Genomic DNA, 27,953 nt, shown 5'->3' with positions numbered 1-27,953 from the left:
ACCCTGATCATGTAACATTGTTTATGTTAGTTATTTGTATTTGCTAGATTTTCAGCAATGTTGTCAAATGCCTTCAATGAGGACAGACATAGCCTCAAGGTCAGTTTTCACACTGAAGGCAAATTTTAATAATGGTAATAATAATAACAATAATAACAGTTGTCCTTCATTTTTGAAGAAGACCACAGTATCAGAGAAGTGATGCTATCACATGAATTGCATTTAAGTGAGGGGATCTGTACCAGGTCACCAGCCTCACTTTCTCCTCCAGAGACATCTGGGTCCAGTGGCCAGATATGAGTCAGGACCTCTGGAGATGGCTCTGGATGCCAGGCAATCAGAGTTAAGTGGCTTGTCCAATGTCACATAGCCAGTAAGAAGCAAGTGTCTGAAACCAGATTCAAACTCCCATCCTCCTAACTCCAAGGTCAATGCTATATGTACTGCACCATTGATGGCAAATTATTTAACTTGTTAAAGCTATAAGCCAAGACTAAAATGGAGGCAGAAATGTTACATGATTTTTTTTCTTCACAGATGATTGTTCACACGATGTAATCTCTGAAGCTGAGATGCAACAAAGTATAGATCAATTCTCTTCTGCTTTTATAAATTTTGGCCTATCAATTAACACCAAGAATACACAAGTGGCTCCACCAGCCAGCACCCCACCATCCAAATGTGGAATTATCAGTTACAGCAAATGGAGTTTTGAGGACTGTGGACAAGTCAACTTTCATTAGCAATATACTGTCCAGGGATATATATATATATATATATATATATATATATATATATATATATATATAATGTATATATACATAATATACATATATATATATATATATATATATGGATAATAAGGTTGATTATGCATTGCCAGAGCTAGCTCCATTTTTGAGAGGTTATGAAGAAAATATTGGGAGAGAAAGTACTAGACTGATTAGCACACTGAAGGTCTACAGAGCTCATTGTTGTATGCCTTTAAAACTAACACCATGCCAGGAAATTGAATTGCATTCAGTTGAATTGTCTTAAGAATATTCTGAAGATCACCAAACAGGAGAAGGTGCCAGACAATGAGAACCTTTTTCAAACTAAACTGCAGAGAGAATAACTCCAATGGTCTGGTCATATTATTCAAATGCCAAACAGAAGCTTGCCTAAAAGACTTTTATAGGTAAACACTTTCATGGTTATCATTAGAGAAGGTGCTATATTGTCTGAGCAGAGCAGAATTGAAGTAGCTCAAAAGAAATGTGAAATACACAAATGTAGAGAATCCACCCCAAATGTTCATATGGACTATTTTTGTTGGACCAGTGGTAAAACATTCTGAGCTTCTAGTGATCTGATCAGCCACAGTTGGGCACACTGTATCTTGACTCTACCATAAAAAAATGAAGTCTCATGCTAACCAAGTGCCATGATGGCAGGGATTATGTCTCAAAAAAACTTTAGTTTTCCTCTAACACCTAGCACAGTGCCAAGCAATCATTCAATAAGCCTTAATCAAGAGCTTGTTCTAGACCAAGAACTATGTTAGGCACAGAGGATGAAAATTCAGAGACTGAAACAATTTCTTCTTGCAAAAAGTTTCCTTTACAATGATGGAGACAATAAATATGTGTATAATTATATAAAGAATAACAAAAGTGAATAAATATCAACATATATAAAATGGATACATCTAATATAGTTTGGGAGAGATGACAATAACTATTGGGGTTCAGGAAAGATTTCATATAGAGGTTAGATCTTGAGGAAATGAAGTCAATTGGATTGACTTGATCTCAATTGCTTCGTTCTGACTTATTATGTTTCCCTTTCCAAATGTTCAAAAGAATGGCACATCCCAATACCCATTCAAAGAACCCCTCATTATGAATTCACTGGTCAAATCCGACACATACCCCTTAGGGCATGCAATGTAAGACATCCTTGCTTACTCCTGATTTCTGGAATATGCTGCCTCTGGTTCTGAAGAAGGATCTCATCATCAACAACTGTAATGACAAATAAATGACTATGAAATCATCAAGATATCCAGCAGGGATGCAGTAGTCCAAGTATTTCCTTCCTTTTTACCAGTAAGTGATAGTTTTATACAATTACTGGAGAAGTTGCATGCTTTGCTTAGGGGTCACTTTGCCAGTGTGTGTGTCACTCTAAAGTGAGGTGGATAAGACATATGATGATAAGGATGTTTGTCCTTCATTCTCAAGGAAGACCATGACATCAGGAGGTGATGCTATGGCATACAAGTGACTCAGATTTGAGTGAGGGGTTGCTGTGCATTACACTTTCTCCTCCAGAGCTATCTGTGACCAGTGGCCAGATATGGATCAGCTTGACTGGAGCTGGCCCTGGATGCAGTGGGAAACCTTGAGCTTTTAAAAGCTAGGTCTCTCCCAGGTCCTAGTTTAACTAACAACACCCATTCAGTCATTAAGGTTAGGTAAAAGAGAGGTAAAGAGAAAAGGCCAAGAATTACCATTTCCCCCAAAAAAAATAACCTGGGAGAATAAAACCCTCAGAGTTCTTCAGCAATTAAGAGGCTATTTTGCAATCCAAAAAAATCAGTCTGGGAGGGAAAGATTCTCAGGGTTCTGATCAAAACAAAAAGAATTGCTATTTACATTCACTTGAAACCTCTTGTAGTAATTCTCTTAAGAAACACATGGAGTCCATCTGTTTAAGCTTAATCTTTAAAAAAATTATCACAGATGAAAATTGGATTAGTTTGGAGTGGGAACCAATGCTGGTTCACCAATTAGAAATCAAAAATCATCTATTTATTAATCCAGTTTAAACATTTCCTGGGTTTCAATGTCAAAGTTGCAGAATTCACCTTTTGCCCCTTTCTTTTATTTTTAAATTTAAATTTTTATTTATTTGTTTTTCCAACAGCATGCAATGGTAGTTTTTACCAATCATTTTTGCAAGGTTTTGAGTTTTATAATTTTTCTCCCTCCCCATCCCCTGACAGAGAGCAAAATGATATAGGCTCTACATTTATAACCATGCTAAACATAGATCGATATTGATCATGTTGTAAGGGAAGAATCATATCCAAAAGGAAGAAAGAAAATATTAGAGAGAAAAAATGACATTAAACATAAGAAAACTTTTAAAAATTCAAGATGATAAGCTTAGGTCTTCATTTAAACCTCTACAATTTCTTCTTTGGTTTCTTCTTTGGATACAGATGATATTTTCCATCACAAGTCTTTTAAAATTGTCTTTGATTATTGTACTTCTAAAATGAACAAGTCTATTATGGATAATGTTTTTCTGATTCTGCTCATATCACTTGGCATCAATTCATACAAGTCTTTCCAGGCCTTTTTGAAATTCTATTCCTTATGATTTCTTATAGAACAATAGTTTTCCATTATATACATATACCACAATTTTTTCATTCTCCAATTGATGAGAATTTGCAATTCTTTGACACTACAAAAAAGAGCTGTTATGAAAATTTTTGTATATGTGATATTTTTATCCTTTTTTCAGGATCTCTTCAGGATACAGACTCAGGAATGGTATTACTGGATTAAAGGGTATGTACAGTTTTATTGCTTTTTGGGCATAATTCCAAATTACTTCCCAGACAGGTTGGATCAGTTCGCAACTCTACCTACAATCTTTTGCCCCTTTCCTAAAAGAAGAATGCTACAGAGAAAAACATTGGTTTATCATTGAGAAGACCTAGGTTTTCATCCATTTCTGCAAGGAACTAACTGTGGGACCTTGGACAAAGGGTCTCATTTCTCTGGGCTTTGAGATTCTAGAAAGGACATACATAACAAATGACACAGAAGTCAAAACTATTCTTTTTTCCCCCTTTTCTTTTCTCTAGAAGGCAAATGATTTGGACACTGGAGGGGTTAGAACTAAAAATGACAAAAAGGGAATTGAAGCCCAAGCCCCTACTTTTCTTGGTTGAATTCAAATCACTGAACCTAGAAGAACCACTTCCCAGGATACTGGCAAGTGTTATTCTTAAAGATCCCATCAGTAATCTTTAAAATGTAGGAGGCATTCCAAGAGAGAAACATGAAGCATTGTTAGGAAGCCTAGCTCTTTGCTCTACAATATTAAAATGCTTATTTTATTCAATGTGATTTATTTCAGAATAATTTTTTACATCTAGTTTTCCTGCACTATAACAAAACATCAGGTCAACCTGTCTCTCCTTCTGCTATAGTCAAAGCACAAGTAGAAATTGATGTAATTTATGTTAGGAGTTCAGTCCTCAGCCATGTTATTTTTTTTTCTTTTTCCCTCTTGTTTACTCCGGCTCCACTTCTATCTCTGAACTTCTTTCTTTATGCCCCAGAAAGTTTCTCACTATGTAAAATGTCTCTGCCACTATGATATTCTAACAGCCTTCTTTTTGGCTAATATTTGTATTTTCATCATTTAGCCTGGCACATTATTGTTGTCCACTAGTTTCCATCTTGTCCAACCTCTCATAATGCCATTTGGGATTATCTTGACAAAGATACCAGAGTCCTTTGCCATTTCCTTCTCCCACTCCTTTTTTACAGATGAGGAAACTGAGGTAAAGAGTTAAGTACCTAGGGTCACACAGCTATTATGTGTCTGAAGTCAGTTTTGAACTCAAATCTTCCTTATTTCAGGCTCATGCACTACCTCTGTTTGTCAAGTTTAATTGACTTAACTACTCACACTTACTGATGTATCTATGCTTATATAGTTATCTGTTCAAGTTCACTGACCTTACAACTTTTCCAATTCTGAATTAAGAGCCAAAATGTCAACAAGAAGGAATTGAGTCTTAGGAGCTCTCTGATAAAATTCATCAGCTAAGGACTCTAACTAACTTTTGAGAGACAGAACCCACAAAGACACACAGTGAGGCAGTTCTCCTACTCAAGGTAACCTGGAAAAGAGCAGAAAGGCTCTGCTTCCCGGGATCAGAGAGGCAGCCTGCCAGAGGGGTGGCCCGCCAGAGCCAAAGAACTTCAGCCTCCCGGAGGCAGCCCCAGGGCGCTGGGAGTCTCAGCTCACAGCAGCAAGGAAGTCTCCTGAGCTGCAACCCGAGGAGCACCGGGCACAAAGTGGGGGAACAGCAGGGGACTTCTGCCAGAGCAAGCACGTGGAGCCCAGCCCTCAGGGCACACAGCAGCATGGTCTTTCCCCAGCCCTGATCCAGGAAATGGAAGCAGGCTGAGCTGGTAAGCAGGAGCCCCCAAGGCATGAGCCCTTTGAGCTGAGGGAGGGGAGTAAAGAGAGAGACTGCAGAGCTCTGTCCTCTGCCCCTGGAACAGGACTCTGGGGCTCTGACCACATTCAGATCCTGATCACAGTCTAGGGCCCCCCACCTCGGCCCGTGGCAGAGGGAGGTGCTTATGGTCATTCACAGACCAGGAGGGAGGACAGAGCCTCACACACTGAGACCCTTGTGGGAGTGTCCCAAAAGCTCAGGAAGCACCCCAAACCAGGCCCAGGCCAGGAAAATGAGCAAGCAAAGAAACAAAAGGAACACTATTGAGAAATATTTTTCAAATGAGCCCAAGAAGTATCAAAATACTCAGTCTGAAGATGAGGAAACACAAGCTCCTGCATCTAAAGACTCCAAGAAGAACAGAAATTGGGCACAGGCTATGACAGAGCTCAACAAAGACTTTGAAAATCAAATGAGGGAGTTGGAAGAAAAACTGGGAAAAGAAAGGAGAGAGATGCAGGAAAAAACATGAAAATGAAGTCAGCAGCTTAGTCAAGGAAATCCAAAAAAATGCTGAAGAAAATAGCATGCTAAAAAACAGCTTAGGTCAAATGGATAAAACAGTTCAAAAAGTTATTGAGGAGAAGAATGCTTTAAAAAGCAAAATTGGCCAGATGGAAAAAGAGATAAGAAAACTCTCTGAGGAGAACAAATCCTTCAGACAAAGAATAGAATCCAGGGAGATTGATGAATTTAACAGAAATCAGGAATCAATACTTCAAAACCAAAAAAAATGAAAAATTAGAAGAAAATGTGAAATATCTCATTGAAAAAACAACTGATATGGAAAACAGACTTAGGAAAGATAATTTAAAAATTATTGGAATACCTGAAAGTCATGATCAGGAAAAGAGCCTTGACATCATTTTCAAAGAATTACTACAGGAAAATTGCCCTGATATTCTAGAAGCAGAGGGCAAAATAGAAATGGAGAGAATCCAGCGATTCCCCAGAAAAAGAGATCCCAAAAAACCAACCCCCTAGGAATATAATAGCCAAGTTCCAGAACTCCCAAGTCAAAGAGAAGATATTACAAGCAGCCAGAAGGACACAGTTCAAATATCGTGGAGCTGCAGTCAGGATCACACAGGACTTAGCAGCAGCTAAGGGCTTGGAATACAATGTACCAGAAGGCAAAAGAGCTTAGAATGCAGCCGAGAATGAACTACCCAGCAAGGCTGAATGTCCTCTTCCAGGGAAAAAGATGGACTTTCAATGAACCAGGGGAATTTCAAATGTTCCTTTTGGAATGGCCAGAGCTGAACAGAAGGTTTGATCTTCAGATACAGGACTCAGGTGAAGCATGGAGATTGGAGGAGAGGGGGGAAATATGAGGGACTTAATGAGGATGAACTGTATGTATTCCTGCATGGAAAAATGACACTGATAATACTCATTTGAAACTTCTCAGTTAATAGAGCAGGTAGAGAGAGCTTTTATGGTTGAAGCACAGGAGAAAGCTGAATTCGAAGATAAAATATGGTGTAAAAATGGAGTCAATAGAAAAAAAGGGAAATGGAATGGGAGAGGGAGGAAGGAGAGGGGGGATAGTCCGAGGAAGCGGCATGTGTACTCAATGGGGTGTGGAGATCTGGAGTAAGAAGGAGCAGGGAGCACACGGGGAAGGGGTGGGGATGTGAGTGGGGGAGGAGAGGATGGACCATGGGGGGAGAGTGGCCAGATATAACACATTTTCTTTCTTGCTTCCTGCAAGGGGCTGGGATTGGGGGTCCTGCCTGGGACCACGGGGCCGGGTGGATTCTGAGCCTAGGGGGTGGTATGGGGGCTCAGGGCTTCTTGGCCCCAGGACCAGGGATCTGTCTGCTGCGCCACTCAGTGACCCTACAGCAGAGTCAGAGTAAAAGGAGAGAGAAAATAGGGTGGAGGAATATGGAGATAACTTTTGTGATGGACTTATCATAGAGAATGGGATCCACCCGTGACAGAGTTGTTGGTGTTGGAACAAAGACTGAAGCACATTTTTTGTTATTATTATTTGGGGGAGGGTGCAGGGCAAGTGGGGCTGGATGGCCTACCTGGGGCCACATAGCAGGGTGATCTTTGGGTGTCTGGGGCCGGATTTGGACCCAGGTGCTCCTGGCTCAAGGGCCAATGCTCTGTCTGCCACCCAGCCACCCCTACTATTATTACTATTTTACTTTATTTTGGGTCTATTTTTTCTTTCTTTTTTTTGGTTTTTGCATGGCACTGGGGATCGGGTGGCTTGCATGTCACACGGCTGGGTGATTGTTGGGTTTACGAGGCTGGATATAGACTCGGGTGCTAGTGGCTCCAGGGCTGGTGCTTCATCCATTGCGCCACCTGGCCATACCTACAATTATCACTATTATTTTTTTTATTTTAATTTTTTCTCTCCCCTTTCTTTGCCCAAGCAAGTCTATCTATATTCATGGGGGAGGAGGGGTATTTTGTTTACTTGTAAACAAGAATATTTTATTAATGTAAAAAAACATTTGTACAAAATGAGAATAAAAAATAAATTAAAAAAAAAAGAAAAGAAAACATCAAGCATGCTTATATACGTGCACCCCCGCCCCCCAGTGAGAGGTTATATGCAGATTTTACCTAAGCCTGAGTTGAGAGGAAAAGCCCAACTGGTACTTAACTGTTTCTTGACAGATCGATATAACCACTAAAGTATTTCCCTTCATGCCTATTGCCTATAAAAAAAAAAAAAGAAGAAGATTTGGGGCAGGGTAGCTAGGTGGTGTGCTTGCAGACACTTAATAATTACTTAGCTGCCACTTAACCCAATTTGCCTTGCAAAAAAAACTAAAAAAAAAAAAAGAAGATTTGGGGCAGCATCTGAATGGCAGTGGGTGGTTGAGCAACTGGTTCTGGAATTAGAAGAACCTGAATTCAAATCCAGCCTCAGACATTTACTAGGTGATCTTGAAAAAGCCATTTATCTGATTACCTGCCCCCCCCAAAAAAGAAAAGAGTTTGATTATCTCCAATTCTATATCTCCTCTCCCATGATTGCAAAATCATATGTGCAGCAATTACATCTTCAAATTCTTTCAGTATACTGGCATGTAATTTATATGTGAGTTCCATTTGAATAGAACTAATTTAAGGCAGCTAAGTGCTCTCTCGCTTTTTCCTCATTCATCTATGATATGGATTTTTAAACTTTTTTGTGACAAGGACTCATTTGGCAGTCTGGTGAAGGCTATGGATCCCTTCTCAGAATAATGTGTACTGCTTTTATTCATAATGGAAGGACATGCAAACTTTCAAGTAGATGTAATGAAAATAAAGGTTAATAAAAATAAATATGCAATGTTTTTCCAATCTAAAATTGCACAAAATTTATTCATAATCCCCTTGGGAGTCAACAGACCTGTTAAGAATTTCTGATCTTGGGCGGCTAGGTGGCGCAGTGGATAAAGGCACCTGCCCTGGAGTCAGGAGTACCTGGGTTCAAAACTGATCTCAGACACTTAATAATTACCTAGCCGTGTGGCCTTGGGCAAGCCACTTAACCCCATTTGCCTTGAAAAAACCTTAAAAAAAAAAAAAGAATTTCTGATCTAAGGTTTCAATTCCCTGGGAAATGGAAAGGATACTGACAAACTAGAACATCTCTAGAGGTGTTTTTCCAGGATTCTTAGTGAAACAGAAGCCATGCCATGTAGGGATTGATGTAATGAACAGGAGATATTGAGCCTAGAGGAGGAAAGACTTAAGAGACATGACAGCTGCCATCACATATTTGAAGGACTATCATATGCTAGAGGGATTAGACTTGTTCCATTTAGTATTAGAGAGGTAGAAGTAGAAGTAATAGAAAGAATCATTGAAATACTAAGTGTCAGATTTGTAAGGTTATTTATCCCAACTGATATCCCAAAAATGAATGGCTACTATGACATCCCTGAAAAATGGTCATCCAGATTTTGATTGAAGATCTAGATTAAAAGGGGAATTAGGATATTTCTTATTGTTGGAGAGGTTTGTTTTTTTAATTTATATCAAACCCAAATTGTTCTCTTGGCAACTTCTACTCAGTTGTTCCTAATTTAGTCCACTAGAGCCAAGCAGATCAAATCCAGTCCCTCCAGGGCATGAAAGCTTTTTCTTTACATCAAATGAAACAATATTTGTAAAGTGTTTAGTATGGTACATAGTAAGTTCTATATCAATGCAAATTATTATTATTATTATTGCCATCATCACCACTACCATTATCATTATTATATATTTAAAATAAGTATTTTGTTCCCTTACCTTCCTTTCCCCACCTTCTGTTTTTGCAAGCTAAATGTCCCCAGTTGCTTCCATTGATTGTTAATTGGCAATCATTGAAATCATTGAAATCATTCACCATTCACTTTTCTATAGTCTCCAGATTACCAATGTTTTTTCCCTAAACTTTAGCAATGATAGTCTAGATGGGATCTGAAGAAAACAAAGTTGTATAAGACTATTCATAATGGAAGGACGTATTAACTTTCATATAAATGAAATTGAAAATAAATATTTGTAAAAATAACCATTCTCTTCACTTCCTATGGTCTCTAGTTTATCAATGTTTTCCCTAAACTGTAGTACCAATATTCTAGATGGGATCTGAAGACAACAGAAGAAATTTTTTTTCTTATATCTATCATCTCTTATGGTAAAATAAGATGCCATTATTTTTGTCTGCCATATCATACTATCAACTTGTATTGAGCTTACAATCCAGAAAAATATCCAGTTCTTTTTCAGACTATTACAAGACTTATCTTGGAAAAAGTAGTGAGTTCAAGGCCTTATGATTTAATAGTTCTACTACTTCCTACCTATGAGACCTTTGGCAAGTAACTTGACCTCTCTAAGGCTAGACTAGCTATTCCATTTCTACATCTATCATCCCTAGTACTCTATTGTCTAAACTGCAGGAGATCATCTCAGATTAAATATAATGAAAACTTACCTAATAATTAGACCAAGGGCCATGAGGTGGTGCAGTGGACCAACACTGATCTTGGAGTCAGAAGGACAGAAGTTTCAATCCAGCCTCAGACACTTGACTCTTACTTGCTGTGTGACCTTGTACAAGGCATTTAATCCTGATTGCCTGACATCCAGGTCCATATCTAGTCGACATGATCCATATCTGCCCACTGGACTCAGATGGCTCTGGAGGAGAAAGTGAGGCTGGTGATTCAGCACAGCACCCCCTCACTCAAATCCAGTACATGTCCTTGTCATGGCATCACCTCCCTGATGCCATGTCTTCTAAAATGAAGGAAAAACATTATTATGGCAATGAGATCTGTCCATCAGTGGAATAGATAGAATTGGGTGGCAATGAATTTACATTTATTAGAGATTTTGCAGTGGAAGTTGCATAACTGTTGGCAAATTAACTTAATCCCCCCCAAAAATAAAAACTTGCCCCACTCTAAAATAGCTTACATTCTACTGACAGTTTTGCAGAATGGGTTCTTAATAAAAACATTTTTTATACTAGATAATCTCTAGTCTAAAGAACTGGAAGGCTTATCTTAAATTGCCTTCCTTATAGTAATCCCACAAGAACAGATTACTTTTTGTCCTCATCCTCATTGATTTGGCCTGTTTTCATCTTTTGTACATTTTCTTTAGAATTAGTTTAAAACTTTGTGAATCCCCTCCAATCGCACTATTCTCTTTTTGAAAAGTTTTAATAATTTATAATTGTCATCAGAATTCCACTGTTGAGTGTTTCCCATCCTTCTTGAGTAGATTTTCCTTTTAAACTCACAAATCATGAGATCCAGTTGTCCTTTCTCTGAGTCTTTTGAAATATGAAAGATGGGTAGAATTATAATATGCAGAGATGAATTTGACTAGAAATGTATTTGAAAGTGTAGGAGATATAAGTGAAGAGGGAGAAAGCCTAAGGAATGGGGGAACAAAAGTTAATTTTTTTCAAACATTTTCAGTTGTATCTGATTCTTCATGACCCCATTTGGGGATTTCTTGGCAAAGATAATAGAGTAGCTTACTATTTCCTTCTCCAGTTCATTTTACAGATGAGAAAAGTGAGGCAGACTTAAGTGCTCAGGTCTGATTTGATTTGATCTCAGGAAGATGAGTCTTCCTAGATTCAGACCTGTTATTCTAACTACTACAACTCCTAGCTAATCAAGAATAAAGGATCGTAGATGGAAAAAAAGTTCATTTGGGGAATGACAAATATAGTTGAAGGGTAAATAAATGGGAGGAGTGGGAGAAGAGAGAAAACTGAATTGGCTGGTAGTTATGCAAGAGTTTGGATGTTAGACTAAGAAGTAGATGATGGAGAATCACAGAATGTGTTTGATATGATCAGAATAAAGTAATGTGATCAGAGCTATAGCTTTTAGGAATTTACAGCTACTACCACTGTATAGAGTGAATATGAGGGGGAAGAGAGAGAGAAGATACCACTCATATATTAAAACATTCTCATCAATGTGAAGCCAAAATATTTCAGTACTGCATTCATTTATTCTTATGTTATTTTCACTGCTACTTTTCTATCTTCCCATTTTATCTTTTCTCACATGCTTATGCTGCTTGATATTAATAGTGCAGCAAGTAATGCCAAAGCAAAATCTTGGATGCACTTGCATTATGCTAAATACCTTTCCCTATGGAAACTGCTGCTTATAAATTGAAATAGAATCAGAAGGCATTTGGAGATTAGAAATTGTGCTGACAGATTAATTTTCCTATCCTTATTAAATGCACATCAACTTCCATTTCTATTTTCAAAAAATTCTCCTCTATATCAATTCCCAATTCATTTGACGTCATTCACTCAGAATTTTCTTCTACACACACTCAGTGCCATTCAGAGGGAAGTCTCTCATAATCATCAAAGATGATTTAAAGGATAGAAACAACAGATTGATGAAGATAGAAATGCCTTTAGAAATCTTGCTCTGTGATACTTAAGTGAAGGGATCTTATAAATGATTTTACTTGAGCTATTCAAAGACCACCTAGTGCAGAAAATATTTAAGTCAAAGTCCAAATTTTGCTAGGAAATTGCAATATTTTAAATGCAGTAAAATACTGTTTTCTATCATGTTTGGGGCGGGGGGGGGGGGGACATAGGTTTACCTTTTCCAGAGGGTAAAACAGACATCACACTTTCCCATTCTTAAACTGTCTTGTTTTTTGTTTCTATCAGGTCAGAATGCCACTGAAAGCATTCTATCTTTATTGTAAAAACAAGATATTCAGATTTGGAGAGAAACTTAGAGAACGTTTGGAGGGGAGTAGAATAATAGAGAACCAGATTTCCACACCACCTCAGGTCTACCCAGGTTATTCTCTCCCCTATCAATTAATTACTTAATGGATCAGTCAGCATTTATTAAGTACCTATTAAGTACCAAACACAAATGAGCTAATATCTGTAAAGGACTTAGACTGTCTGGCACATGATCAGTTCTTAATGAATGCATATTTTCTACATCAAAAAAGAGATAGATGTTATCTTTAAGATCATCTGAATTGCTGCCTGATTAATGGTCCACAGACAAAACAGAGTTGTCCTTCCCACCATTTCTGACCCTATTTCTGCTCTTTTAACTTCAAATGTCCTTTCCTTTCCCTTTTTAACAACAGACTGTACTGGTTTATCTGCTAATTGTCTTCTTACTTGTTTTTTTCTCCTAAATGATAATTATATATCTTTCAAAGTAATATGTTAAATTGTTCTGACAGCAGAAGCACTTTTCTTTAAAAGCAAAGATGTCAAAGATTCAAGGTTCTGATGCAATATGTCTAATAAAAAGCTTCTTTTAACCAGTCTACTCAACTATAAAAAGTGAGCAAAGTTTCTTTATGTACTCCCTTATTCCTGTTTGCCACTTAACTCTTATAGATGTTTAATGATGTTTACTCACATAGAAAGATTTCCCCCTTATATTTTTCAAAGCCAGGATCATAGATTTAGAGCAGAAAGGGGCCTTAGAGGCCATCAAAATTAACCTTCCTCATCTTACAAAGGAGAAAACAAGATTATTATATTATTTTGGAATAATATTTTATTTTAACTTTTTATCATTTTACATCATCACCTGCATTTTCAAATATATTCCTTTTTCCTTCCCTACCCCTAATTCAAAGAATTTTTAAAAAGAAAGAAAAAAGGCAATTCAATAAGACCACATTGTTAATTAAATCTGATAGAATATGAAATATTGCATATAGCTTGTCACCTATCCTTACAAAGAAGGGAGAGAGGTTCATTTTTACCTCATCATTAAAATCATTGTGTTCAGGTTTATTTTTTCCACTTATATTGCTATTTATTGTTATTCTATTTATATTGTAATTTTGTATATTGTTTTCTTGGTTTTTGTTATATTTTGTTGTTTTGTTCATTTACACTGTTATCATTTTGTATATTGCTTTCTTGGTTTTGTGGTTCTATCTATACTGTTATCAGATTGTTTTCTTGGGTATACATACTCTGCTCAGCATCAGTTCATATAAATCTTCTCATGATTCTTTCAACTCTTCATAATCATCATTTTCTATTGTGCAGAAATTCATTATTTTTAATGTGCCACTGTTTATTCTATTTATTCTATTCCCCAGTTATAGCACCATTTTAGGAGCAGGCTACTATTTAGTTTGGATTCTTCCATTCAGGAAGCCTCATGCTACAGACCCTAATGAAATTATCTGGGATTATCACTGAAGCTATTGATATGCCAGATTTCTATTCTTTAATTATCAAGTTGCCTTTATCTATTTAGATTATTTTAAAAGTTCAATGAAATCATCATCTTGTGAGAAGAATATGCCTGCATAAGAGCAGTCAGGGATTAGAACCAGGAAGGGGAAAAAAGAAGGGATTTATTTAGGCACCAACCATATGCTGAGTACTTCACAAATGTTATTTCATCTGATCCTTTCAATAATCCTAGAAAATAGTTGTTGTTATTACCCCCTTTAACAGTTGAGGAAGCTCAAACTGACAGGGGTTAAGTGACTTGTCAGGGTCACGTAGCTAATAAGGGTCTGAAGCTGTATGGGGACCATGCTGAGTCCAGATGCCCTGGGTCACCTAAATCCTGCTCCTTATGCTATAATGATGACTGTTGGATGTTGAAGAACCAGAGGTAATAAAAGGGTAGCAAAAACAATAACAAACATTTATGGAATGTCTATTATATTCAAGGCTCTGTACTAGGGAGTGAGGGGGCTACAAAAAAGGAGAAGGAAAAAATCCTCTCCCCTCAAAAGAATTTTCATTCTGCTGGGAGAAGGGGATATATTTTCCCTCAGGAAATAAATGCAACATAATTTGAGGAGAGACAAAGTGCTAAGAATTAGGGGGATTAAGATAGATCAAGCTCCATTGACAGTGACCTTTGAGGGAAAAAATACATTCTAGGTATATGACCTAGTCTATAAAAAGGTCTAAAGGCCTGGATGCAGTAAACTGTAGGCAGGAATTAGCAAGCAGGTTAGTATTATTGAAATGAAGAGTTTACGAAGAAAAATATTGTGAAATAAAATCTGTTAAGGTAGACTTAGACCAAATTGTGAGGGACAGAAAGCTCCTTAGAAACAGGAACTGGTTTTTGGTTGTTGTTATTTTTTGCCTTTTTTTTTTTGGTATCCTCAGTGGATAATGTAATTCCTATTATGCAGTAGATGCTTAATAAACTTGTTTACTGACCTTAACTGCTAAACTAAAAATTTGAGCTTGGAGTCAATAGGGAGTCATTGAAAATTCCTTAGCAAAGGAATGACATGATCAGAAAGGCAGCATAATATGATGGAAAGAGTATTAAATTTAGAATTAAGAAGACTTTCAATGAAGTATCTGTTCCAGTACTTACAACTGATGAACTCTGGAGAAATCACAAAACCCACCTGGGTCTCAGTTTCCTTGTCTGTAAAATATAGTGATGGACCTACATAATTTCTATGTTTCTCTTTCACTCTGTGATCCTATGATTCTGACATGCACTAGGAAAAACAATCTAGAAAAACATCCCAAAACAATCCTTCTTTGGGTATGGTCCCCAATGTCAATTTCCTCATTTATAAAATAGGGCTAATATTAATGATCTACCTAACAGAGTTGTGAGGGAAGTTCTTTTTAAACCTTAAGGCATTTTAAAATTGTAAGTCAGATGAAGCCAAGAGAGATGAATAATTTTAGCACATAGAGGCTATGGCTAAATAATCTATTGCAGAATGAGGTAGGAATTCAGTTAGCATGTTGTTTTTGTTGTCTTTTTTTTTCAGGACATTATTCAGTTCATCTCTTTGTATACCCATTTGGGGTTTTCTTGGCAAAGATCCTAGAATGGTTTGCCATTTCCTTCTCCAGCTCATTTTACAGATGAGGAGACTGAAACAAATAGGGTTAAAGTAGCATACCCTGGATCCCACAGCTGCTAAGCATCTTGAGGTCAGATTTGAACTCAGGAAGATGAATTTTCCCGATGTCAGAGCCAACACGCTATCCACTGAGCCATCTAACTAGTTGATAGTGTGTTGCTCTACAAGAACCCTAAAAGTTGATATTGCTGTCGACCAGAGTGCCTCTTTCTGTGTTATTTTCTTGAAATTTTTTCTATGGGAATCTGTACTTTTTTGCTTCTGTCTTCCTATCTCAGACTTTGAATTTGCTGTTGCCTCCTACATCCCTGCAACTGTCGCCTCTGTGGAATTCTGGCTCTGAAGCTGTTTGTTTAATCCTTCTGGCCTATGGTTACACATAATAACAAACTAATTAATTGTTAACTTTATGAAAAATTACCCTTGGTGCCAGAAAGACATAAAGTTCACCTAAGGCAACACACAAGAAGCATAGTTACATTATAAAATATTACATTAAAGTAGTGGGGACCTCCACATAGTCCAAGATCATGAGAACACAGTACATTCCTTGGGATTGAGTATTGTCTAGATTGCTACTACTGTAAAATGCATCAAGGGATAGAAGAGAAAACTTACTTGGATATACATTGTAGAAGACCTTGAATGCCACAATGAAAAAGAGTTTCAACATTATTCTGTAGACAACAGGAAACCACTGAAGTTATGTGACCAAAAAAATGAATGAGGAAGATTAATCTGGCCATAAACATGAAGGATGCATTGGAAAGGGAAGAGACCAAAGGAGGAAAGACTTAACTCAGGCAACTAGTATTTAAATCATCTATTAGGTTGATAGCAATAAGAAGAAAAAGGGATACTAGAACCCCTTTCTAACGGGGTAGATGTTTGACCCATCACAATTAGACAAAGAAGGTTCAAACTTCTTTATCAAATCAGTTAATAACAGGTATAAACTTATTATGACCAAGTCATAGAATCCTCTACAATATTAGAAAACCAAAACAGTATTAGGAAATCAAAACTATAAACTGGATATGAAGAAGTCCTTAATTCTGGATAGATCAAGTACTTTGGCCATCTCATAAACCTATATAACTCCACATACAAAATGTCTTTCAAAGGATATGAATAGACAGTTTTCCATTGAAGAAATTAAAGCTATATATAATCACATGAAAAAATGCTCCAAGGAGCAGCTAGATGGTGCAGTGAATAGAGCTGGTGCTGGAGTCAGGAGTACCTGAGTTCAAATCTGGCCTCAGACACTTAATAATTACCTAGATGTGTGGCCTTGGGCAAGCCACTTAACCCCATTGCCTTGTAATAAAAAAAAAACTAAAAAAAAATGCTCCAAAACATTATTGATGAGAGAAATGCAAATTAACACAACTCTGAGGTATCATTGGCTAAGATGACAAAAAGGGAAAATGATCAATATTGAAGAGGTTGTAGGAAGATTGGGACACTGATACATTGCTTGTGCGGTTGTGAACTGATCTACCCTTTCTAGAGAGCAATATGGAACTATGCCCAAAGAGCAAGAAAACTAATCATACCCTTTGACCTAGCAATTCCAATTCTAGTTCTATATCGAGAAGAAAAGTCCTACATGTTTCAAAATATTCATAGCAGCTCTTTTTTGTGGTGACAAAGAATCCAAAATTGAGGCGATGCCCATCAATTGGGGAATGGCTAAATAAGTCATAGTATATGAATATTACAGAATACTATTGTTCTATGAGAAACCATAAATGGTCAGACTCTAGAGAAGCATGAGAGGAATTACAGGATCTGATGCTGAGAGAAGGGAGCAGAACCAAGAGAATTATGTACACATTAACAACATTGTTTGATGATTAACCCTGACGGAAGCAACCCCTCTCAGAAGTTCAGAGAGCTAGGACAACTGTATTAGGCTTTCTATGGACAATATTATCATCATCCAGAGGAAGAAAAACAAAACAAAGCAAAACAAAACAAAAACAAAAAAAATCTTTGAGAATCTGATTTATTTAAAAATTTATTTAAATTTATTATTTATTTATTTAAACATTTTATTTAGTTATTTAAAAATATCTCTTATGTATTTCTTTACCTTAATCATAATTCCTCATACTGAAAATGACTAATCTATAAGTATGTTTAACACAAATGTGTATGCACAATATTAACCTGATTGTTCACTGCTGAGAGGAAGGGGTTGAGAGGGTAGGATGAAAGGAAATTTTGTAACTTCAAAATATACATAGGCATATGGATAAGTGTTGAAAAACGTTCACAATATGTATTGGAAAAATAAAATATCCGAAAAATGTTTGAGTTTTTAAAAAATCATGTAATTGATAGAAAGAATCAGACACATTTTGGGGACTATATGCCCCACCCTTTATTATCTGATATTCCAATAACTACTTCAAGGGTATGAAATGAGGAACTAGTTCACATGAGATGCCTCATTGGAATAATATGGTAAAACAGGGACAGATTCTAGCAGAAATGGAATCCACACTATCTAGTAAACTAATACAAATAGTAAAAACCAAGTCATTATCCAAAGAATGATTGGTCAAAGTATATGAAAAAATATTCTCAAAAGAATTGTAAATGATTAACTTTACAAATAATTATTTCAAATTATCGATTATAAAATAAATGTAAAACAAAAACAATTCTGAGGTTTTTACTTCATTTCAGAATATTGGTAGAGATGACAAAACATACAAATCGTTAATGTTGAATGCTGAGAAAGAGCATTTGTGCAGTGTTGGTGGAGTTGTGAATTTGTCTAACCATTCCATAAAGGAATGTGGAATTATGCCTTTAAAATTATGATTTTTGATTCAGAGAATCTTTTATTTAGTTCATTTTACACCAAATAAGTTTAGCATATTAACACCAAAGAAGGACAACGATAGAAAGAAATGCCCCCTCATACACCAAAATATTTAAAGCAGAACATTTTGTCCTTCAATAAAATGAAGAAACAGAAGCAAAGTATCACAGAATCAGAGGATTTGACCATTGGAATGAACTTTTGCGGTTGTTTAGTCTAAGAAGAAATACCCATTATAACAAACTAGAAAATTGATCATCTACCCTTTCTCCAAAGATGAGGAATCTACTTTCTTTCTCAAGGAAAACTATTGCCTTTCGGTTAACTCTGATTGTTAAAATGTATTTCTTGCCATCAGGTCAAAAATAGTCTCTGGAACTCCTACCCCTTATTTCTATTCTCAGGGGCCAAGCAGAACACCCTTTTCTGGCCATGACAATAATGAAGTGCTTTTTTCCTCCAAGCTAAATATTCTCAATTCTTCCTTTGACCTGCACATATCTACAAATTCAGGGTCATTTGCCAACCTAATTGTTCTCCTCTGAACCCTCCCAACTTTTCAATGTCTTTCTTAGACCTTTAACCCCATACTTTAGGATCATATTTGGCAAGGGCAGAGTCCCTTTCCTTTTTATGGAAACCACTCTTCTGTGATAGCTTGGTAGCACAGTTAGGAAGACTCCTCTTCCTGAATTCAAATTTTGTCTCAGATACTTACCAGCTCTGTGACCCTGCATAAATAAGTCATTTAACTCTGTTTGCCTCAGTTTCCTCATATGTAAAATGAGATGGTTAAGGAAATAGCAAACCACTCTGATATTTTGGCCAAGAAACCCCAAGTGGAGTCACAAAGAGTCCAAATCACACAGCTGATTTATATTGAATTTGGAAGCATACCAAAACCCTAAGATCCTTTCCAGGATAAATGCTGTCTATACATGTCTTACCCATCTTGTGGAGTTGTTTTTTGTTTTTGTTTTTTTGTTTTTTACCTAAATGTACAATCTTACCTTTATCCCTATTGAATTAAATTTTCTTATATTTAGTGTGATACTCAGGCCCAAGGCTATTAGACTGGGGTGTATGAACTTCTTTAGGAAAATATTTTGATAAGTATATTTTGGTATAATTATTCTCCTATGTAATTTATTTTATGTATTTGAAGACATTATTTTGAGAAGAGCTCCAGAGACTTTATGAGGTTGCCAAAGAAGTCCTTGACACAAAAAATGGTTAAGAACTACTCCTCTAGGCTATCAAGGTCCTTTCAGAATCCTGATCTCTGTAATTTACTGTGTTGGTTATCACTCCTAGTTTTGCATCCCATCCAAATTTAATGAGTGTACTCAAGTCACTAAAAAAAGTTAAACAGTCCAAGGAAAACACAAATCTCCATGGTACTTCACTGGAGACCCTCTGTCATGTTTTTGAACTATTAACAATTCTCTTCAAATTAGGTCATCTCACTGGTTCTGAATCTATCTGATCATATTTTTTCTAATCTCTGCATATTCTGCATAAGAATAGTATGAAATATTTTATCAAAAACTTGATAAAAATCTAGCTAAATGCTATCCATAGCATTCTGTCTACCTATGACTTAGTAATCCACTGAAAAAAGTTGAAGGGCAGCAAACCTAGATCCCAATTGTTTGGTAATTTGTTTAATTCAGTGTTTCTCAAAATTATCACAATTAACAATATTCTTGAGTGTCTTTAAATGATGCCTCCCCTTTGCATAGTGGCATTCTAACTTTATGCAATTAGTAGTATAATGAGAATACTGTTATGATTTTAGATCTAAAACTAACCTTTGGAAGTACAATGTGAGATGTATAATTTAAAATATTGTTTGACACCAAACTTGTGTTTTGTAACTTTCAATAAAAACAGATTGCTTTCTAAACTTCAGTATCTCCTACTTTCTATTGGACATGACATGGATATTTTGGGAATAGTTGAAGAAAATATGTAGTAGAAAGAAAAAAATGTTATTTGAAACTCAAATAAAAAATAATTTATTCATTTTAGCTAAACTATACTAGTTCATTTTTTATATAAGAAAACTGAATAAGGATGTAAGGAGGAAAATTGCAAGTGGGGAGTGTTAGTTTTCTTATGGATTTGTAAGAAGTATTCTTTTAAAAATATAAAATTATCAAATAAAAGGAGTTATTATATATTAACCAAGAGAAAATTAATATTTGATACATACCTTCTTATAGGAGTACATCTCACAATAGTCTAGAAGAATCACCCCCAATTTTCCTAGGCTCCTGGATCTTTTACTGATTTAAGAATCCTTCTCTATCTCAAGGTTGGATTTAAAGGGTTAAAACTAACAATGTACCTAACCCAAATTATTCTCTAGATAGTATGTTATACAGTAAAAGACAAGGACTGAAGTTACATGCTTAAAGTAACCATTTCAATTTCTATTTCTAAGCTCATTTTTCCTAAACTTTTTAATTGCCCAATAGCCTTAGTTTCTTCATCCAGTCATGACTAGAAATTCTGGCATGAGGCATTCTTTTAGTGGAGGATACTTTCTATGCACAAGAAATCCTAGTGTCCTTGATAGTTAGTTCTGCTATTTATGATGGTAAAATTTCTTGTAAAATCTTTTGCAAATATTTTTTCCATTTTTCCTTTTCTGAGGCCATAGTTAAACTCAGTTCCTTCTGTCTCCATGGATGGTGTTCATTCCACTGTGCCACCTAGCTGCCCCAGGATATATGTTTTAATTATTCATTATCCCTCCCCTTTTATTTTTATTCTAATTTTGATCTTTGTTCTAACAATGTAAAGGTTCAATAGCTAATTAAGGAATTCCCATATAAGTAAAAAAGTAATTTTCTGGTAAAATATAAGCAATATCATTGTTACAATAATATTATGTACAACCAGTACCTTCTGATTCTTTTTTCTTAAAGTGTCATGATATATAGGCATGAGACTTTAATATAATCTTTGACCTTTCTCATTGTTTATTTCTGATTCATATTTTGCAACATGGTTTTTTTTCTTCTTCACATAGTTTATATTTGCATTCAAGTGATGATACATCAAAGAAATTATTGAGCTAATTCAGTGAGTATTATTGAATTCTTAATAGAATTTTTCTATATTTTCATATCCTAAAACCAATTAATATCCTAAAACTTAATATTATTTTCATGGTAATCTTTTTATTTCCCTTCAAATAGTTATAGAAAGAGCAATAAAACAAAAAATAATCCATTAAAGTGATATTTTATTTAAGGGGAGTTTTTTGCAAGGCAAATGAGGTTAAGTGGCTTGCCCAAGGCCAAACAGCTGGGCAACTATTAAGTGTCTGAGGCCGGATTTGAACTCAGATACTCTGTGACTCCAGGACCAGTGCTCTATCTACTGCACCACCTAGCCACTCCTAAAAATGATATTCTTTGTTGTCTTTGGTTGCTTTACCAAAGCATCTCTTGATTTCTCTCACAACTCTGACAGAGGAATGCAATTAGTATTCCCCTTTTACAGTTGAAAAAAATGGTTACAGACAGAGTTTAAGTGACTTACCTAGGGTCACACAATTACAAAGTTTCTGAATTGGATTTGAACTCATGTATCTGACTACAATCCTGTCTCTAATCATTGGAGAAGATGACCCTGATAATATGATAGAAAGTCCCTAGGGACATTACCAAGAAAAGTCAAGAATTCAAGAAATCACTCTGAAGAGATGGTCACTAAGATACCTTAGGTTCCTGGAAGCAGAGCCCAAAACACATATACATATAGATATATACAAACACATACTATAGATATAGATAGATAGATAGATAGATAGATAGATAGATAGATAGAGATATATACATATCTAATATACATACATATTAAATATCTATACATACCTATATAAACATAATTTCATATATACATATATTCATACATATGATGATATTTGTCCTTTGTTCTCAGAAAATACCACATCAGAGAGGTGATGCCATGACAAGGGTTTGAGTGAGGGGAGGCTCTGCTAAGTCACCAGTCTAACTTTATTCTCCAGAGTCATCTGGGTCCAGTGACCAGATATGAATCAAGATGATTGGAGATGGCACTGGATGCGAGGCACTCAGCTATTAAGTGTCTGAGGCTGAATTTGGACTCAGACTCTCCTGACTTCAGGGCCAATGTTCCATCCACTGTACCATGGAGCTGCCCTATATAAATAAATCAATCAATAAATACTTGTATATATATATATATGTATATATATATATATATACATATATATATACACATATATGTCTATTTTATATTTTGTAAAAAGAAAAAAAACTTAAGATATATGAGCTCTGGAGCAGCTAGATGGAGCAGTGCACCAGCCCTGGAATCAGGAAGACCTGATTTCAAATCACTTAATACTTACTAGCTGTGTGACCTTAGGCAAGTCATTTAAGCCCATTGCCTTGCCAAAAAAAAGAGAGATGTAAGTTCCTTGAGAGCAGGAATTATTATTTTTTGTATCTTTGTATCTCTAAGGCCTGACACATGTTAAGTCTTTAGTAAACACCCAGCAAATTACTGACACCTATTAAGTCCCTGATTCTTTCATCCATTTTTAAACATACCCAACTTATTAAGTCCTTCCTCAAATGAAATAAGGCTTACTCTGTATGTACTAGTGGTCTAATATCTCTCCTAAAAATCTGGTTTAATAGAATTAGACTCCACATATGGTCTGACCAGGGCAGAAAATATGAGATTATTCCAATTTCCTAAACTCTGTTTCTATTGACAACTGATGGAACTTATATCAAATTAAATTGTATCAAATTCTGCATCCACATTATACAAGCTTGGACTGAGTAAGACTGCTGATGTTGGGAGAGGTGGGTTTCTAGCCCTTACAGTCTTCACGAAGAGAAGGGAAGTCAAGAGCATGGCAGGAAACCCATTCCAATGTGGAGATTGCTATTAAACAATCCAAAGAAGAGGCAGGTCTTAAAGCTCTGTGCTAGGAAGGTTTATGCCTTTGGTGGCTCATGTTGCTATGGCAACAAAAGATACTTGCACTCTAATACTGTGTGTTGTTTGGAAGATGCTATAAAGGAAGCCTTGTAGGTATTTCATATGGATCTTATAAAACAAAGGCACAATTCACCTGCGGAGAATGATAGGTCAGTGCCCCCTAATCCACTTGTCTCAGTGATTGTTTTGGCTGAAGATGGAGTAGTGAGCATCATGAAAACTAGCAAAGGAGAGATCAGCAGGTGGAACCTGGTGACTAAGTATTCCAGAAGAGAGTAAAGAAAGACTTACAACCCTTGTGAAGTAAGAATTGAGATTATTCATTCTAGGTATGGCTCCAATGAGGATTTTATATGAGTCTTTTTTGTAAGTTACTCCACCTGTTTCCTTATCAACAAAGCCAGGTGTCTGATTAATGGTTTTAGTTTGGATTTACACCTACAGCAAGACACAATCCAGAAGGGGAAAGATACGAAGTAGTTTATTATTATTCCAGCAAAGGTAAAGTCACAGAAAGCTTACAACAACAAAAACAAATGATTCCTAAGAGGATTATAATAATTACAATTAAGATAATTTGAAAGAGATAGGAAATGTCATAAAAAATAATCAAAAGAGATAGAAAATTTTACCAATAGATAATCAAAGGACTCCGAATTATGAAAGAAACCTCAGGTTGGGGAAACCCGAATTCAATCAGCCCTTTCACAGTCTCAGTCAGAAGGATCCCAGGCAGAATATCCTCTCTGTGGGTGAAATTCCAAAGGAGTCCAGTCCTAGCTTGTGTAATTATAGGATTCTGAACAAAGAAAGCATCTTGAAATATTATTTCATTTGATCCTCCCAACTAGCTTGGGAGTAGGCATTATTGTTCTCATTGTACAGATGAGAAAACTGAGATAGACAGAGGTTAAGTAATTTGTCCAAGGTCACACAGCTAGTATATGAAATTGCATTTGAATTCAAATTTCCTTGACTCCAGCACCAACTCCTTATCTCCCTTAAAAGGATTCTTTCAATGTCTATAGAACTCCATGAGTCACTGAACTGTTTCTTACAATTCAATATAGAAAAAAAGCTCTTCAAATGTACATATCATATCATGTATAAGATCAGAAACTAGTGGAAGCAGAGCCAATTGACTTTTGGTAATTGAGAAAATGAAAGGATCACAAGCTTTAGCTAGAAGAATATCCTACATATCAAAAGGATTACTGGGGACAATGAAAATACTAAGTAGTCTATCAATGTTATTGATTAAATGTGAAATTTCTCTCAACTGTCCTTTAGAATAGAGAATGTATTTTTATTCATTTCTGTATTCAAAAAAGAAAAGAAGAGGTAATAGTTCATCCTTTGAGTTTGGGTATCTAACCTAAGGAAAGAACAACTTCCTAATATGAACTTTTTAAAAGTAGTGTTGTCAAATGAGTCCCAAGAGAAAATATTACTGTCTAGGAAGACTCTACAATGCTTTAGGATTCAGAAAGAAGGAATCTCAAAATAACGTGGTCAGGATGATTCTGGGAATAACATTTGGTAGAAGGGTCCTTGTAAAATTGAGGGAGAGTAAAAATTAAAATTCATGCTGTCATGTGAGGATTAGGTGAACTGGGGTACCTCCCAAAACACTGATTTTTTTAGTCAGAAGCCCTGGATTAAAGTCTGGTAATGCAATTTGCTCTCTATGTGACCTGGTGCAAAAAAACACTTTTTAGGACCATAGTTTTGAATCACAGATTTTCAGTTTTTCCGAGCCCTCAGGGGCCATCTAGTACAACCTGTATTTGGGAAAAAAAAATTAATCTTCAAAACTCCTAAATGGTTGTTTAGACTTCATTCAATTTTGGGGGGAACCCCCTCTTCTCTTGAGGCAGTCCATTCCACTTTTAGATAACTACAATTTTTAGGAACAACCCCCGCCCTTAACTTTAAGCTAAATTTTGCCTTTTCATAACTTCCCAAGGCAATTTCTTTGCCTTCTATGTTGGAACAATACAAATCTCAACTTTTGACATGCCGGGGGGAAAGGAAGGGTTAATTATTTTTATAGACCCTACTGTCTGCCTGGACAGTTATAAATATTACTTCATTTGGTTGCCTCACATCCAAATATTTGAGGGTAGCTATCATGTCTCCTTCCTTCCAACTTTCCCCATCCAGTTTTATCTTTCCCTAGCTAAACATTTCTATTTGCTTTAAGTAATCATTTGACATAAATACAAAGCATTATTGTCTTACTCTGAACACTATCCAGGTTAAAAATGTCTGCTATAAAATGTGGTACCAATAACTGAATATACTACTCTAGATGTGACCTGACAGGGGCAGGGGTCAATAAGACTTACCATCATCTTATTCCTAAACATGACACATCTTTTAATGCAGCCTCAGGCAGTAATGGCTTTCTTAGCTGCCACACAATACACCTGACCCATTCTGAGTTTGTGATCCACTAAAATCTCTAGATCTTTCTCAGACAAACTTGCTGCCTACGTGTTAAATTTACATTCATTCTTTTTTTTATTTTTTTAAATTTATTTAAGGGTGGGGGTTAAGTGACTTGCCCAAGATCACACAATTAGGCAATTATTAAGTGTCTGAGGTTGGATTTGAATTCAGGTCCTCCTGACTCCAGTGCTCTATCCACTGTGCCACCTAGCTGTGCACATTCATTCTTAATCAATTTCGTGTTCTTAGATTTCACCCAATTTTCTAATTCATCAAGGTCTTTTGCTATTTTGTTGTTAACTAACTAGATTTCCCAGTAATATTCTATTTGCAAGTTAAATGAGGATGCTTTCTAAACCTTTAGTCAAGGCAATCTTTATCTATAAAATGATGCTGTCAGAGTCCATGATTTCTCAGGTGCCTCCTAGTTATAAATCCTACTATAATATTAACCTTGTATGAGCCATATTGAACCACTAGAACTATTACTGAACTGTTTCACAAAAACAAAAACAAAAAAAAACAGAGAAGGAATTTGCTGTGTTGGTTAGCAGCTAATCATCGTTAAAAGAAAACTTCTTTCTCCCGTAGTGAGAGTCAAATTCTCAGAATCTGAATGATAAGGTTTGAAATTTCATGTGAAAGCCATCTCATGGGAGAAGGAACTTCTAAAGAAGGATGAAGGAAAGCTCTCACCATGACTGTATTCTAGTTGTAATAGACACAAAATAATGTTTTTTTTCTCTATTAGGACTTTCCCTCTAACATTTTGAAAACATGTGGTACAGTTTTATATTTGAGAAAAAAATCAAAATCAATGTGAAAAAGTGGCAGCAGTTTTCACATAAACACTATAAATCATGTAACTTTACCCAGACTGGCACAGCATCTCAATCATTTGTTACCACAAATCTACCCATACTGAGAAAACAAAAGAGTGTTGTTTTTCCCTCCAGAATCAGAAACTCAATTGGTTTCAGATTTCCACTCAACTATATGAGACTGGAAAATATCTGCTATAAGGAAGAATATGAATTAAAGTCTTTTTCACCTTATTTATAGTCAAATATAATCATTTGTTTATGCCATATACAATGACTTCCCAACATAATTGGTGTTCATAAAGCAATTATAATGCACTTAAATTGCAGGCAGGAGAGCTGGGAAACAGGCTTAAGCAATGCTATTCTATATTAATACCTGTAATCCAGGCATATGGTCTTACACAAGTCATATTATACTTATCAAAAATACAAGTCAAAAGATTACCATTCTCAATAAAAGTATAAACCTACCTTTGATCAACTAATATTTAAATTGTTCTTTCTTGGTAAGGATATTAGCCAGTACCTAGTAATTATCTAAACTGATCGACATATGCCCAAATAAAAACCAAAATGACAAGGATATTAGATTTATTCTATATATTAATAAGATAATATCGGCCTAGCCCAAACATTCTGATGTTAACTGGCTGGGTAAACATGGAATTTCTGATTTCCTAAATACATCATGTGCATTGTTTAAAACTCTTATAGGGTTAGCCATACCACTCCAGAGTAGCCTTAAAATCTTTGGTTGTATCTCTGAGAAATTCAAACTATTTTACTACAGTCTGTGTTAAAGTCTACTGCTAATATTAAATATTTCTGTCAGGTGGCAATTACAGTGAAAAGTTTTAAGATACCTTGAAATTCTCCTATATCTGTCTTGGAAATATGACCATTGTGAAGTGCATAACTGATGTGTCATGAATTGTCCATCTGAAGTAAGTACTTGTAGGGGTGATGGCAGGGAACAGAGGAGAGAATGAGAGAGAGCGAGAGCGAGAGAGAGAGAGAGACAGAGAGCGAGACAGACACAGAGAGAGAGAGAGAGAGAGAGAGAGAGAGAGAGAGAGAGAGAGAGAGAAAGACAGAGAGAGACAGAAAGACAGAGAGAGAGACAGAGACAGGGACAGAGACCAAGAGGGACACAGAGAGAGACAGACAGACAGAAACAGAGACTTAGAAAGAGACAGAGACAGAGATAGAGACAGAGACAGAAAAGGGTGGG

General features: G+C 36.0%; 1 long non-coding RNA gene across 1 annotated transcript in view; it reads right to left on the bottom strand.

The window, feature by feature from the left end:
* The window catches only part of LOC141514845 (uncharacterized), a 42,558-nt gene that overhangs the window by 6,256 nt on the left and 8,349 nt on the right, over positions 1-27,953 (bottom strand). Inside the window, exons 2-3 of the long non-coding RNA XR_012476129.1 lie at positions 10,197-10,501; positions 9,506-9,676 (exon numbers count right to left, since the gene is read on the bottom strand). This is a non-coding gene — a long non-coding RNA (uncharacterized LOC141514845). The remainder of the gene's footprint in view (positions 1-9,505; positions 9,677-10,196; positions 10,502-27,953) is intronic.

The sequence above is a fragment of the Macrotis lagotis genome, chromosome 1 (genome assembly GCF_037893015.1).
Source record: "Macrotis lagotis isolate mMagLag1 chromosome 1, bilby.v1.9.chrom.fasta, whole genome shotgun sequence".
NCBI lineage: Eukaryota > Metazoa > Chordata > Mammalia > Peramelemorphia > Peramelidae > Macrotis > Macrotis lagotis.
The sequence above is the reverse complement of the archived record's forward strand: the minus strand, read 5'-3'. Positions and strand labels throughout refer to the sequence as shown.